Source organism: Plecotus auritus (assembly GCF_963455305.1).
Source record: "Plecotus auritus genome assembly, chromosome: X".
NCBI lineage: Eukaryota > Metazoa > Chordata > Mammalia > Chiroptera > Vespertilionidae > Plecotus > Plecotus auritus.
The window spans coordinates 85,028,968-85,044,318 of NC_137784.1; the positions used below are offsets into that span (position 1 = coordinate 85,028,968).

Sequence of the window (15,351 nt, forward strand, 5' to 3'; positions counted from 1 at the left end):
CCAGTGTATGGGAGAACATATTTGGCAATGATACATCTGATAAAGGGTTAATATCCAAAATATATAAGGGAATGCATACAACTTAATAAAAGGAAGATAAACAATCCAATTAAAAAATAAGACAGGGATCGAAATAGACACTTCTCCAAAGTGGACATACAGATGGCCAAGAGACATGAAAAAATGCTCATAGTCACTGATCATCAGAGAGATGTAAATTAAAACAACAATGAGGTATCACCTCACACCTGTCAGAATGGCTACCATCAACAAATCAACAAATGACAAGTCCTGGCAAAGATGTGGAGTAAAGGAAACCCTAGTACCCTGCTGGTGGGAATGCATACTGGTGCAATCATTATGGAAAACAGAATGGCATCTCCTCAAAAAATTAAATATGGAACTGACATTTGACTCAGTGATCCCACTTCTAGGAATATATCCCAAGAAACCCAAAGCACCAATTAGAAAGAATATATGCACTCCTATGTTCATAGCAGCACAATTTACAATAGCTGATATCTGGAAAACAGCCCAAATGTCCACTGGTAGGTGAGTGGATGAAAAAGCTGTGGTACATTTACACAATGGAATACCATGCAGCAGTAAAAGGAAGGATCTCTTACCATTTGAGACAGCATTGAGGGACCTGGAGATTATTATGCTAAGCACAATAAGTCAGAAGAACACCAGTATCACATGGTCTCACTTATATATGGAATCTAATGAAGAAAATAAACTAATGAACAGAATAGATCCAGAGAATAGAAGCGTGGAATAGACTGTGAAATATCAGTGGGAAGGCGGGTTGGTTGGCTGGGTGGGAAAAGATCAATGGAAGAACTTGTATGCATATATACATAACCCTGGACACATATAATAGGGTGGTGAAGGCCTGGGACAGGGCTTGGGGGTGGGCTAGAAGGGGTCAGTGGGGGAAAAATGGGGACACATTTTAATAGTAAAGATTTAAAAAAATCTTAGTGCTCTTCCACTTAACCAGGCCCCCATTAACTTCATCCTAGGTTTCTGAACTGGGTTGTAATAATACAGAAAGTATGGTTTCGCTTTGAGCAAATTCTACAACAAAAACCTTTTAATTAAAATTTAAACACATGCACATATTTAATGTGCACTTACCTTTCAAGAACAGCTCCCTATGAGTTTATGAATGAAAGGCTCCTGATAGAGAAGGAAGTGAATGATCTGTGGGAGCTGGCTCCCTACCAGGTGGAACTTGTACTCACACTTTATTTTAAGGTTGAAACTGACACCAGACATTGCTGAATAGTTCAGGAAGGCATATCCCTCCAACGTCTGACTGTGATCACACACATACACAAATACAACTGTCAGGGTCAGCAGTTGGGTAGAAGAACAGGCATGCTATATTTCACTTGGTAAAGCCCTTCCAGCCAGAATGAACCAGGGACAAACCACTGTTCAATTAGACATTAAAGTGAATTTCCCAAGCAAATGCTTAACACACAAATAGACAAACTAAATGTTGACCATAATGTTCTTAAAATAGATGCTTCCCTTTCCTTTGCCAGCTAATACCTAATAAACAGCTATGAAAGAACAGCAATTTCTAAGATCAGTTAATGGGAGCAAGTGCAGAATCTTTACACTTTAAGGCTAGAAGGGGCCTGAGGCCCAGAGGCCCAGTTCACACTTAGAGTGAACAAATTTAGCAAATAAAAATTCAGGGTGCCAAGTTAAATTTACATTTCAGAGAAACAACAAAGAAAATTTTAGCATAACTATGTCGCTATTTAGCATGCAATGTTTGGGATATACCTACACTAAAAATCCACTTTAGTTTTGTATCTGAAATTCAAATTTATCTTGGCATCCTATATTTTATCTGGAAATCTTACAGTAGTACCATGACACACATGTGACAAGTTTAGTTGTTAGGTGTATCAAAAGTAATTATTAGCAAAAATATTCAGAGTACAAATTCTGCAAATTTTTAGAGGGTATTTAAGTTTCTTTCTGTAATTTACAATCTTACTCATTTGCATTCTGATATGCTCTCCAAAGCAGGATGGGAAGGTAGAGTTATATTTAACATTGTAAGGATTAGATCCATTCATTTTTGTCAACAAATATTTATTGAATGACTGCTGTGTGTGCCAGGCACTGTGCTAGGTGTTCCAGATATGATGATAAAAAATTGAATACAACTTGTACATGAATGTTTGTAGCAACTTTATTAATAATAAACCCAAAGTGAAAAGAGCCTACATTTCCATCAGTAGGTGAATGGATAAACAAGTTGTGGCATCTTATCTAATAAAAGAGGAATATGAAAATTGACTGTCACTCCAACACACAAGATGGCCACCCCCATATGGTCAAAGACGGCTGCCCCCATGTGGACACAAGATGGCCTCCACAAGATGGCTGGCAGGGGAGGGCAGTTGTGGGCAATCAGGCCAGCAGGGGAGAACAGTTAGGGGCAACCAGGCTGGCAGGGGTGGACAGATGGGAGTGACCAGGCTGGCAGGGGAGGGCAGTAAGGGGTGACCGGGCTGGCAGGGGAGGGCAGTTGGTGGGGACCAGGCCTGCAGGGGAAGACAGGGGCGACCAGGCTGGAAGGGGTGGGCAGTTAGGGGTGACCAGGCCAGCAGAAGAGGGCAGTTGGGGGGGCAGGTCTGCAAGGGAGGGCAGTTGGGGGGGGGTACCAGGCTTGCAGGGGAGGGCATTGGGGGGGGACCAGGCCTGCAGGGGAGGGCAGTTGGGGGGGACCAGTCCTTCAAGGGAGGGCAGTTGGGGGGGGGGACCAAGCCAGCAGGGGAGAGCAGTTAGGGGCAACCAGGCTGGCAGGGGTGGGCAGTTAGGGGTGACCAGGCTGGCAGGGGAGGGCAGTAGGGGTGACTGGGCTGGCAGGGGAAGGCAGTTGGGGGGACCAAGCTGGAAGGGGTGGGCAGTTAGGGGTGACCAGGCCAGCAGAAGAAGGCAGTTGGGGGGACCAGGCCTGCAGGGGAGGGCAGTTGGGGGGTACCAGGCCTGCAGGGGAGGGCAGTTGGGGGAACCAAGCCAGCAGGGGAGAGCAGTAAGGGGTGACCGGGCTGGCAGGGGAGGGCAGTTGGGGGGAATCAGGCCTGCAGGGGAAGACAGTTAGGGGCGACCAGGCTGGAAGGGGTGGGCAGTTGCGGGGGGACCAGGCCTGCAGGGGAGGGAAGCCGGGGGAACCAAGCTAGCAGGGGAGGTCAGTTGAGGGCGAGATCAGGCAGGCAGAGGCAGTTGGGGGTGAGATCAGGTGGCAGGGGAGGGCAGTTAGGGGTGATCAGGCAGGCAAGCAGAGGCAGTTAGGGGTGATCAGGCAGGCAGGCAGAGGCAGTTAGGGGTGATCAGGCAGGCAGGCAGGTGAGCAGTTAGGAGCCAGTAGTCCCAGATTGTGAGAGGGATGTCTGACTGCCAATTTAGGCCCAATCTCACAAGGATCGGTTCTAAACCGGCAGTCGGACATCCCCCAAGGAGTCCCCGATTGGAGAGGGTGCTGCCTGGGCTGAGGGACCCCCCCCTCCATGCACGAATTTCGTGCATGGGGCCGGAAGTATTTCTATAATGGGACACTATTAAGGAATTTAAAAAAAAAACACAAACGATTGAGACATGTAACTATATGAATGAATCTCACAAACGTGTTTTTGAGTGAAGCAATCCAGATACATAAGAGTATATTCAGTATGAATCCACTTATATTTGCTCTAGAATAGGTAAAGTGAATACATGATGATAGAAATCAGAATAGTAGTTACTCCAGGGGTGGGGGGTGAGGTTCACTGAGGGTATAAGGGGCTTTCTGAGATGATGGACATATTCAAATCTTATTTAGGATGATATTTATGAGTATATACATTTATCAAAACTTATGAAACTATACAATTATAATCAGTACATTTTATTGTTTACAAACTATAATTCAATTAAAAATAACTATAAGCCATCATGGAGCTTACATTTTTGTGTGGGATACAGATAAATATAGAAATATTTAAAGAATAATAATTGTGAAAAGTGTGATGGAGAAAAATAGGATGCTATGAAAGTTTACAATGTTTCAGTCATCAAGATGTAAGGATTATTCTTTCATTCATTAAATATTTAATGAGTGCCTACTCTATGCCAGGCACTGGATTATATGCTGTGGATATACTGTTAAGTAAAATAGATTAGATACCCTGCTTTATATTCTTGTAAAGGAGATAGGCATTAGAAAAATATTTTTTTATTTATAATTGTGCTATATGATACAAAGGTGACCAATGGAAGAATATGAAAACATAAAACGGGGGCATTTGGACTCCTTGGTGGGATCAGAAGAAGTTTATGTAAGCAAGTATGGTTAAACTGAGGTCTTAAGAATGAGAAACTGTAAGTGGATGCTGCAAGGACATGCTCCCAGGAACAAACTGGAATTACAACTAAAATACAGAAAAACTTCCTGAATAATCAATGGAAGACTCACAGGAGAGAACCCTGATACCCAAAGACCAAAAGTGGAGACCACATAGAGACTGGTAGGAGGAGTAGAGACACAAAAGGGCTGGCCGGGCACCCACAGACAGCAACTGAAGTTCCAGAGAGATATCTCAGCTGCAGCAGCTTGCCACTGAGAACTTTGGAATCCCTAAACTGGGTCCCCCAGCAGAGAGCACCACAACTGAGAAGGGTACCCATATAACATCTGACTATAAAAAGAAGAAGGGTTGCTGTCTGTCAGGGAGTGATGGCAGAAAATTCAGTCACCCTCTTAAAGGGCCAATGCACAAAATTCACCTTGTGCTCTGGCAGAGGGAGGGCAGAGTGCACTGGAGCTGTGTGAGCAGAAGCCAGGATTGGAGTCTATGGGGTTAGAGCTCAGAAGGCAGATACCCCAAGTTTCCTGTGCTCAGTCATTCCCTCACACAATGGAGGACATCTTTCCCAGACATTTTTCTTGCCTGGGGGAAGATAGTTGACTCACCCAATTGGAAAACACCTTTCCCTGAGGCCACTTAAGAGACTAAAATTAACAATTAGACTCCAAGTAGAAGCACTGCCCCCGCCCTGTTTAAAAAAAAAAACCTCTCACCACACCTGAGGACCATTGACTGGAGGCATTCAAGACAGAATCCTAGCAGTCTGTAGGCAGAGGCGGTCTCTGGAGGCTTTGAGTCTTTCCCATTCTAGTTAGTTAGAAACAGTGTTTGACAATGTCCTGTACTAGAGATTGAGAGGAGTACATCTACCAAGTATGTAGACACAAACCCAAACAGACAGCCAAAATAAGGAGACAAAGAAACAACCTCCAAATGAAAGAACAAGAGAATTCTCCAGAAGAAGAGATAAATGAAGCAGAGATAAGAAATTGATTTGAAACAGAATTCAGAATAATGATGGTAAAGATGCTCAACAACATGAGAAAAGATATAGTAACTATGAAAAAAAGAACAATCAGAAATAAAGAATGACATAACACAAAGAACACATTAGACAGAATGCACAGCAGATTAGGAAAAACTGAGGCTCACATCAGTGGATTAGAAGACAGTGTTGAAAAATATCTCTCATTCAGAGAACCAAAAAGAAAAAAAAATTTAAAAAGCAGAAGGACAGTTTAAAGGAGCTGTGGGCCAATGTGAAACAACAATATTAGAATAGCAGGTGTGCAGAAGATGCAGAAAGGGAGAAAGGGATAAAGAACTTTGTTTGAAGAAATAATGGCAGAAAACTTCCCTAACCTGGTAAAGGAAAAAGTCACACAAGTTCAGGAGGCACAGAGAACCCCAAGCAAGAAGAACCCAAACTGGCCCACCTGCAAACACATCATAATTAAAATGCCAAAAATAAAAGACAAAGAGAGAATTTTAAAGGAGCAAGAGAAAAGAAAACTGTTACCGTGTTCCCCGAAAATAAGACATCTTCTGAAAATAAGACCTACTTACAGGTTTCCTTCTGAGTGAAATATAAGGCATCCCCAGAAAATAAGGCCCCCAGGCTCTGTCTCAGAATGAAATTTAATTTACCGTAAACTGGTCGCTAGGGCCACCCCAACTGGCGTCTAGCAACCAGTGACATTACGCGGAGTCCTGACGTCACTGCTGTGTGGAGGCGGAGCGGAGGTCGGAGTGAGCGGTGAGCGCGGGGCGGGAGAGAGGAGGAGACTTTCGCAGATGCATGTAGAAGAACAGGAGGATTAGAGCGGACGGGACGCGGCGAAGGTGGTGAGTGCTGGTCTGTCTCTGGTGACACTACCTGATGCTCGCGGCCGCCTTCATGATGACTGAAGGTTCTCAGTCAGTGGCAGACCCTGCTCCAGCCCAGATCCAGGCCCCAGAAAGCTCAGTGACAGTCCCCAGGCAGGCCCCAGGGGGTAAATGTCTGATAAAGGGGTAGGGGGGATGTCTGGTGAAGGTGTTCAGTGGCACAGGGGTGGGGGGAGGGGGATCACTTAAAATGACACAGGAGAATCAGAGGGGGCAATCAAAATGACACAGGAGGATCAAAAGGGGTTACTAAAATGGTAATCCCCCCTCTGATCCTCCTATGCCATTTTGATTCCCCTCTCTGATCCCCCCTGTGTCATTTTGAGTGATCCCCCTCCCCTCACCTTGATACCCCAATTCTTTTTTTTTTGCCCCTAGAAATGAGCGCAAAAAGAAAAAGCTACTCCGTGGAGTACAAGAAAGGAATCGTGAAAGACTCTTGGGGCCAAAATCTTACTGCTTTCTGCAAAGAGAAGATGTTGAGTATCCGATTGGTCCGAAAATGGCAAGCAGAGTATGGTAACCTCATTGAACAAGTGGACAAGGGAAATGCTAAAAAGCGCAAGTGTGGATCAGGTCGGCAACCATTATTTTCCGAGCTGGAAGACCTGATCTGTGAATGGGTTGTTGACAGGAGAGCAAAGGCTTTGGTTGTGAATAGGGCTGAGATTCAAGAATTTGCCCTTGCAATGGCACCACAGTTTGACATAGCCCCCGAAGACTTCAAAGCATCACAACACTGGCTGGATAATTTCCTTCAGCGAAGTGAACTGTCTTTAAGAAGATCTACAACATTGTTTAGGTTGGAAGATACTCAAGTTATTAAGCGAGCACTTGCATTCAAGTCCTTTATTGATGATGCTGACTTCTCTAAATACAATCTTTCCAACATGATTGCTATGGATGAAACTGCAGTGTTTATGGGCCAATCATCTCAAACAACAATTGAACAGCGGGGTGCCTCCTTAGCGTACATTCCCTCCACTGCTTACGAAAGTGCACGTGTTTCCTGTATTTTGGCAATTCATCTGGATGGCACTAAAATCCCACCTTTAATCATTTCTAAGGGCAAGAAGGAAAAGATTGAACGTGTTTTGGGTGTTTTTATTCTTGAAACTGAAAAAGCCTGGGCCACACAAGCAGTTATAAGGAAGTGGGTCGATTTAATGCTGCCGCTTGTTATGCGAGGGAGCCAAAGAGGTCTGCTAGTCTGGGATGCAGCCAGCACTCACCACGCTAAAGACATGAAGACATTTCTTCACGAAAGAAAAATAGATCAGATAATGATTCCCGCAGGAATGACGGCCTATCTCCAGACTCTTGATATTGCAATAAACAAGCCATTCAAAGACAATTTGCCCATGGAAATTAATGACTACATTGAAAATAGAATGGAGAGAAATCAGCGTGGAAACTTTGTGAAACCTAAACTGCAAGAAGTTGTGACTTGGGTGAAGAATTCATGGGAGAAAATCACTGACAGTTGCATTGCAAATGCACTGCGAGCAGGCTACCTTGACAAGAATTACTCATTTAAAGACAGTGCTATTGCTAAACATGACAGATTTGGTCCACTGATTCTGAAAGAAATGGAGTCACAAGAAATTCACCAGGAAATTCAGGAATTGGATTGTTATGATGATGTTCCAAAAGATGATGACATGATTGTCATTGAATAAATGAGTAAATTCTTGATACTGTAGGATTCACAGTTTGTCTGGTTTGTGTTGACAACTACCGTACTACCGTAGCATATACAGGTAATAAATTTCCTTTATTTTCATTTAACAATAAATGTGTACCGTATTCTTCTTCATGGAAAAATAAGACATCCCCTGAAAATAAGACATAGTGTGTCTTTGGGGGCAAAAATTAATATAAGACACTGTCTTATTTTCGGGGAAACATGGTACCTACAAAGGAGTTCCCATAAGGCTGACACCGGAATTCTCATCAGAGTTCACAGTAATAATGGAAAAATGCTCAATAGCATGAAAAAAGATATAGTAACTATGAAAGAAGAACAGTATGTTATAAAGAATGACATAACACAAATATACCATGTTCATAGATTGGTAGACTCAACAGCATTAAAATGTCCATACTACCCAAGTCAAAATACAGATTCAATGCAATCCCCATTAAAATACCAATGGCATATTTCACAGACCTAGAACTAATACTCCAAAAATTTGCATGGGATAAAAAAAGAACCCGGATAACTGCAACAATTTTGAGAAAGAAGAACAAAGTTGGAGGAATCACAATACCAGATTTTAAGTTATACTACAAAGCCACCATAATCAAAACAGCCTGATACTGGCACAAAAACAAGCATATAGATCAATGGAACAGAACAGAGAACCAAGAAATCAACCCAAGCCATTATGCTCAATTAGTATTTGATAAAGGAGGCAAGAGCATAAAAAAGAGTTAAGACAGTCTCTACAATAAATGATGTTGGGAAAATTGGACAGATACATGCAAAAAAAAAATGAAACTAGACCACCAACTTACACCATACACAAAAACAAAATCAAAATGGATAAAAGACTTAAATGTAAGTGGTGAAATAATAAAAAGCTTAGAAGAAACCATAGCCAGCTAAATCTCAGGCATAGCTCATAGCAATATATTTACTGATACATCTCCTAGGGCAAAGGAAACTAAGGAGAAAATAAACAAATAGGACTATATCAAAATAAAAAGCTTCTGCAGAGCAAAAGAAGTCATCAACAAAATGCAAAGATAGCCCAGTGTATGGGAGAACATATTTGGCAATTATACATCTGATAAAGGGTTAATATCCAAAATGTATAAGTAACTCATACAACTTAACAAAAGGAAGACAAACAATCCAATTAAAAAATGGGCCAAGAAGACGGTGACCTGAAAGAAGGTAGGTAGGGAGAGTGTGTGAGAGAGTGTGGGAGCAATAGAGGAGTGTGTGGATGTGTGTAGTGTGTGTGTGAGTGAGAGCTAGGGACAGTTAGATCCTGCAGGTCTTCCAAGGGGCTGCCAAACCGGGCAGTCTTAGACGGCAAAACCCCACTGCCACTGCAAACACTCTGGGGTCAGCAAGTGTGGGCACAGAGACCACGCATCTTGAGGAACAGAGCTGCTTGAGACTACGATCCTAACCTCGCCACAACCCAATCTGGCCTCTGATGCAAAACGTGATGCTACAGCCACTTGGGTAAAAGACCTGTGACCACACCTGCAGACTCACGGACACCAAGACCCCAGGCACCCCAGCCACAGATTTCTGTGAGTTACAGAGCCAATCCCCCTCCCCACCAGCCCCAAAGCAGTGGCATAGGAACTGCCAGACCCTCTCTGCTCAAACAGGCCTCCTGCCCACACACAGCAACAGCGGCTCTACCTGATTTTGAGCCTGGGTGTGCAGACATGGGAAGTTTGTTTCCCATGGCCAGACCCCATGCCCATGCAGGGAAACTGCACTGAATTTGAGCCTGAGAGCGTGGACTTGAGGAGTTTGTTTCCCGCAAACGGACCCTGAGCCTACACAGGGAGGCAGTGCTGAATTTGAGCCTGAGAGCGTGAACTTGGTTTGGTTGTTTCCTGTGATCAGACCCTGCACCCACGCAAGGGGGATGCACTGAATTTGAGCCTGGGTACACAGACACGGGGAGTTTGTTTCCCTCAGTGCACACCCGTGGGACCAGATGCCATGCCCACACAGGACAGCAGAGCCACCTGATTTTGATTCAGGGCAAGAGCACACGAAATGCTGTTTTCCGCAGGGCAGGAGTGGACCTCCTGCTGACACAATGCTACTGTGGAACCCAGCCCCCATGCAGACCTGGGACCCTGATTCTCCGTGTGAGAGGCAGCACTGAGCACCAGGGACTTGACTCTGTTTCTCATTGCATGCACCTGGGAACCCTGATTCCCAGTGCATTCACACTAAGAGCCAGTGACTCCAATTATTGGCACATGCACACACAGAAATCCTGATTCTTGGTGCCAGGCTGCCCAAGCAACAGAGATCTGATACTCGATTCTCAGCGCAGGCACAGGGGGTCTCTGACTCCTGACATGGGCTAGGGGATTCTGATTTTTAGCACACACCAGCAGAGTCTCTGTTTCAGTGTGGTGCAGGCAGGGACACTGATTCTAGGTGTCCACACAGGCCACACTAAGCGCCTGTGACTGTGATCCTGGGATAGCGTGGCTCCCACCAACCCACAGTAGCCACACATCTTGGGGTCAGAGCTCTTCAGTGACACTCAGGGGGTGTGAAGCTCCCACTGCACATGGCCCAGGCCCCCACAAGTTGACATTTGAACCTTCTGGTGATAGTTAGAATGGGGCAACAATGACACAATCCCCAGAGGAAAGAAAATGAGGAATTGCCAAGAAAGGAAATAAGTGAAAAGGAAGCATGCAACATGACAGAAAAAGAATTCAGAGTAATGGTCTTACAGTTGATATATTGGATGGACGAGAAATTAAACAACCTATGCAAAAATCAGGAAGAAATCAAAAGTAATATAGCTACCATCAAAAACACCATGGAATATTTCAACAGTAGACTAGAAGAAGCAGAGGACTGAATTAGTGAGTTAGAAGATAAGGTACAGAAACAAGCCCAATCTGTACAGCAACTGGAGAAAAAAATTAAAAAGTAGGAGGAGAGCCTAAGGGAGCTTTGGGACAACGCAAAATGAAGTAACATACAGATACTAGGGCTGCCAGAAGGACAAGAAGAGCAGCAAGGATTAGAAAATGAAAAAATAATGACAGAAAACTTCCCTGACATGGGGAAGAAAAAAGTGACACAAGTAGAGCGAGTCCCAAGCAAGATGAATCCCAAAAGACCCACACCAAGACAAGTCATTATTACAATGGCAAATATTAACAACAAAGAGAGAATCTTAAAGGCTGCAAGAGAGAAACAGAGAGTTACCTACAAAGGATCCCCCATTAGATTATCAAATGATTTCTCAACAGAAACACATCAAGCTAGAAGGGAATGGAAAGAGGTATACAAAGTGATGCAAAACAAAGGACTGAATCCAAGAATATTCTATCCAGCAAAACTATCAATCAAAATTGAAGGGGAAACCAGGAGCTTCACAGGCAAAAAAAGGCTAAGGGAGTTTATCACTACCAAAGCAGCAATGCAAGAAATGCAAAGGGAATGCTGCAAAAATAAGAAATAGAAAGGGAGGAAGGAATAGAGGCATAAAATACAGAAATGGCTACAAACAAGTATCTATCAATAATAACATTAAATGTAAATGGATTAAATGTTCCAATCAAAAGACATCCAGTGAATGAATGGATAAGAAAACATGATCCATATATATGCTGTCTACAAGAGACCCACCTCAGAACAAGGGGCCGACACAGACTGAAAGTGAAGGGATGGAAAAATATCTGTCAGGCAAATGGAAATAAAAAAAAGCTGGGGAAGCAATACTTATATCTGAAAAAAATAGATCTCAAAATGAAGACCATAACAAGAGACAAGAAAGGCCAATTCATAATTCTAAAGGGATCGATACAAGAAGAGAATATAACTCTGGTAAATATTTATGCACCAATGCAGGAGCACCCAAATACATAAAAAAAAAAAAAAACACAAAAAACTTCTGGAAGTGATCAGGGGTGAGATTGACAGAAACACAATCATAGTAGGAGACTTTAATGCCCCATTAAAATTAATGGATAGTTGCTCGAGACATAAAAATTAGCAAAGAAACTTCAATCCTAAACAACTCACTAGATCAGATGGACTTAATACACATCTTTAGAACATGCCACCCCAAAACTAGAGAATATATATTCTTCTCAAGTGCACATGGGACATTTTCAAAGACAGACCACATATTGGGACACAGGCAAAGTCTCTCCAAATTCAAGAGGATTGAAATCATATCAAGCATCTTCGCAGATCACAATGGCATAAAATTAGAAATCAACTACAGTAAAAACAATCACAAAAATTCAAACACTTGGAGGCTGAATAGCATAGTATTAAACAATGAGTGGGTTACCAAAGAGATCAAAGAAGAAATAAAACACATCCTGGAAAACAACAACAATGAAAACAGAACAATCCGAAATCTATGGGACACAATGAAAGCAGTACCAAGAGGGAAGTTCATAGCATTACAGGCCTAACTCAAAAAAAAAAAAAAAAAAAGAAAAAAGAAAAAAAAAAAGAAAAAGAAAAACTGATAATAAACCATCTAACTCTGCAACTTGAAGAATTAGAAAGAGAACAACAAGAACAGCCCAGAGTGAGCAGAAAGAAGGAAATAAAAAAGATCAGAGTGGAAATAGATGACAGAGACCAAAAAAAAAAAAAAAAAAAAAAACCACAAAAAAACACAAAACCAAAAAAAAAAAAAAAAAAACAATACAAAAGATCAATGAAACCAAGAGCTGGTTCTTTGAAAGGATAAGCAAGATTGATGAACCTCTAGCAAGGCTCACCAAGAAGCAAATAGAGAGGACCCAAATAAACAAAATCAGAAACAAAAGAGGTGAAATAACAACAGACCCCACAGAAATATGAAGAATTGTAAAAAAATAATTTGAGCAACTCTACTCAGGCAAACTGGTCAACCCAGAAGAAATGAACATATTCCTAAAACTCAGACAGGAAGAATAAAAAATCCGAATAGGCTGATAACTATGGAGGAAATTGAAACAGTAATAAAAAAATTTTCCAACAAACAAAAGCCCTGGACCATATGGCTTCACAAGGGAGTTTTATAAAACATTCAAAGAAAAAATAAAACCTATCTTCTTCAGACTATTTCAAAAAATTCAAGAGGAAGGAGCACTTCCAAGCTCTTTCTACGAAGCCAGCATCACCCTAATCCCAAAACCAGATAAAGACAATACAAAGAAAGAGAATTACAGGCCAATATCCCTCATGAATGTATATGCCAAAATCCTCAACAAAATTCTAGCAAATGAGACCCAGCAATACATTAGAAAGATCATATACCATGACTAAGTGGGATTTATTCCAGGGATGCAAGGATGGTACAATATCCACAAATCAATAAATGTGATACATCACATAAACAAACTGAGAGATAAAAATCACATAGTCATGTCAATTGATGCAGAAAAAGCATTTTGACAAAATCCAACACCCTTCTTTGATAAAAACGTTAGCAAGGTGAGAATAGAAGGATCATACCTCAACATAATAAAAGCCATATATGACAAACCCACAGCCAACATTATACTCAATGGGCAAAAACTAAAACCATTTCCAATAAGAACAAGAACAAGACAGGGATGCCCACTCTCACCACTCCTGATCGACATAGTACTGGAAGAACTAGACATTGCGGTCAGAAAAGAAGAAGAAATAAAATACATCCAAATTGGAAAAGAAGTAAAACTGTCCTTATTTGCAGATGTGTGGTTGCACAGGGAGTGTTTGTTGGTGAGTTGAGGACAGCTATACTCCAGGAGACTGTGGGGGACTGCTGGACAGAGCTCCCGTGACCGGGCAGCCCCCACTGCTGCTGGGTTCCCTCCTGGAGTGACTGGCTCAGACACGGAGACCACGCCATCTTGAAGGGGAAAGTGGATGTTATAAGGATCCTGAAAAACCTGGGGAATCTACAACTATGGCACCCACTGAACAGCTGTGAACCCGAGCACACCACACCAGTCCCAAAGTGGTGCAAGCACGCGGATTCAGAGGAGCTCTACATTCGCTCATGGAAATTAGAGAGAGAACTACATAACCAGACTCCCAGAGAAGAGAGATCATGGGGAGACAAAGACACAGCCCACATATGAAAGAAAATCAGGCATCACCAGAAAAGGAAGTAAACGAAATGTAGGCAAGCAACCTGTCAGAGAAAGAATTCAGAGAAATGGTCATAAGGTGGATGAAAAGATGGAAGACAAATTTGACAATATGTGTAAGAGCCAAGAGGAAATGAAGAAGAACCAAGAAGAAATGAAAAATGACATTGCTGCTGTAAAGAACTCAATAGAAAGCACCAAGAGTAGACTAGAAGAAGCAGAGAACCACATCAGTGAGCAAGAAGACAAGGTAGGAAAAAATACCCAAGTAGAGCAGCTTCTAGAAAAAAAATTAAAAAGCAGGAGGAGAGCTTAAGGCAGTGGTCGGCAAACTCATTAGTCAATAGAGTGGCAAACCATGGCTCGCGAGCCGCATGTGGGTGTGAGCTGCAGTTTGCCGACCACTGGCCTAAGGGAACTTTGGGACAACATGAAACAAAACAACATCTGCACAATAGGGGTGCCAGAAGGAGAGGAAACTGAGCAAGGAATAGAAAACCTGTTTGAAGAAATAATGACAGAAAACTTCCCTGATATAGGGAAGAAAAAACCCACACAAATCCAAGAAGCTCACAGAGTCTCAAGCAAAATGAACCACAAAAGACCGATGCCAAGGCACATTATAATTAAATTGGCAAACACCAATGACAAAGTAGGAATCATAAAAGAGGCCAGAGAGAGACAGAAAGTGACCTACAAAGCATCCCCCATCAGACTAGCGACTGATTTCTCAACAGAAACACACCAGGCTAGAAGGGAATGGAATGAAATATACACAGTCATGCAAAGGAAGGGTCTGAATCCAAGAATACTGTACCCAGCAAGGCTATCAATCAAAATTGAAGGTGACATCAAGAGCTTCACAGACAAAAAAGGACTAAGAGAGTTTATTACCACCAAACCAGCAATGCAAGAAATGCTAAAGAGTCAGCTGTAAAAAAGAAGAAATGGGAAGCAAAGAAGGAACACAGGGGTAAAGAATAAAAATGGCAACAAACAAGTACCTATCAATAATAACTTCAAATGTAAATGGTTTAAATGCCCCAATCAAAAGACATAAAGTAACTGATTGGATAAGAAAACGTGACCCATATATCTGCTGTCTACAGGAAACCCACCTCAGAAAAAAAGACGCACAAAGACTGAGGGTGAAGGGATGGAAAAAGGTTTTCCAGGCAAATGGAACTGAAAAAAAAGCTGGGGTAGCAATACTTATATCTGACAAATTAGATCTCAAGCTGAAGAACATAACCAGAGATAAGGAAGGCCACTTCATAATACTAAA

General features: G+C 42.4%; 1 protein-coding gene across 1 annotated transcript in view; it reads right to left on the reverse strand.

Annotated features, from left to right (window-relative positions):
- COL4A6 (collagen type IV alpha 6 chain) overlaps window positions 1–15,351 on the reverse strand; it is a gene marked incomplete at its 5' end in the record, with an annotated part of 504,285 nt that overhangs the window by 302,124 nt on the left and 186,810 nt on the right. The gene's annotated exons all lie outside the window — the stretch shown is intronic.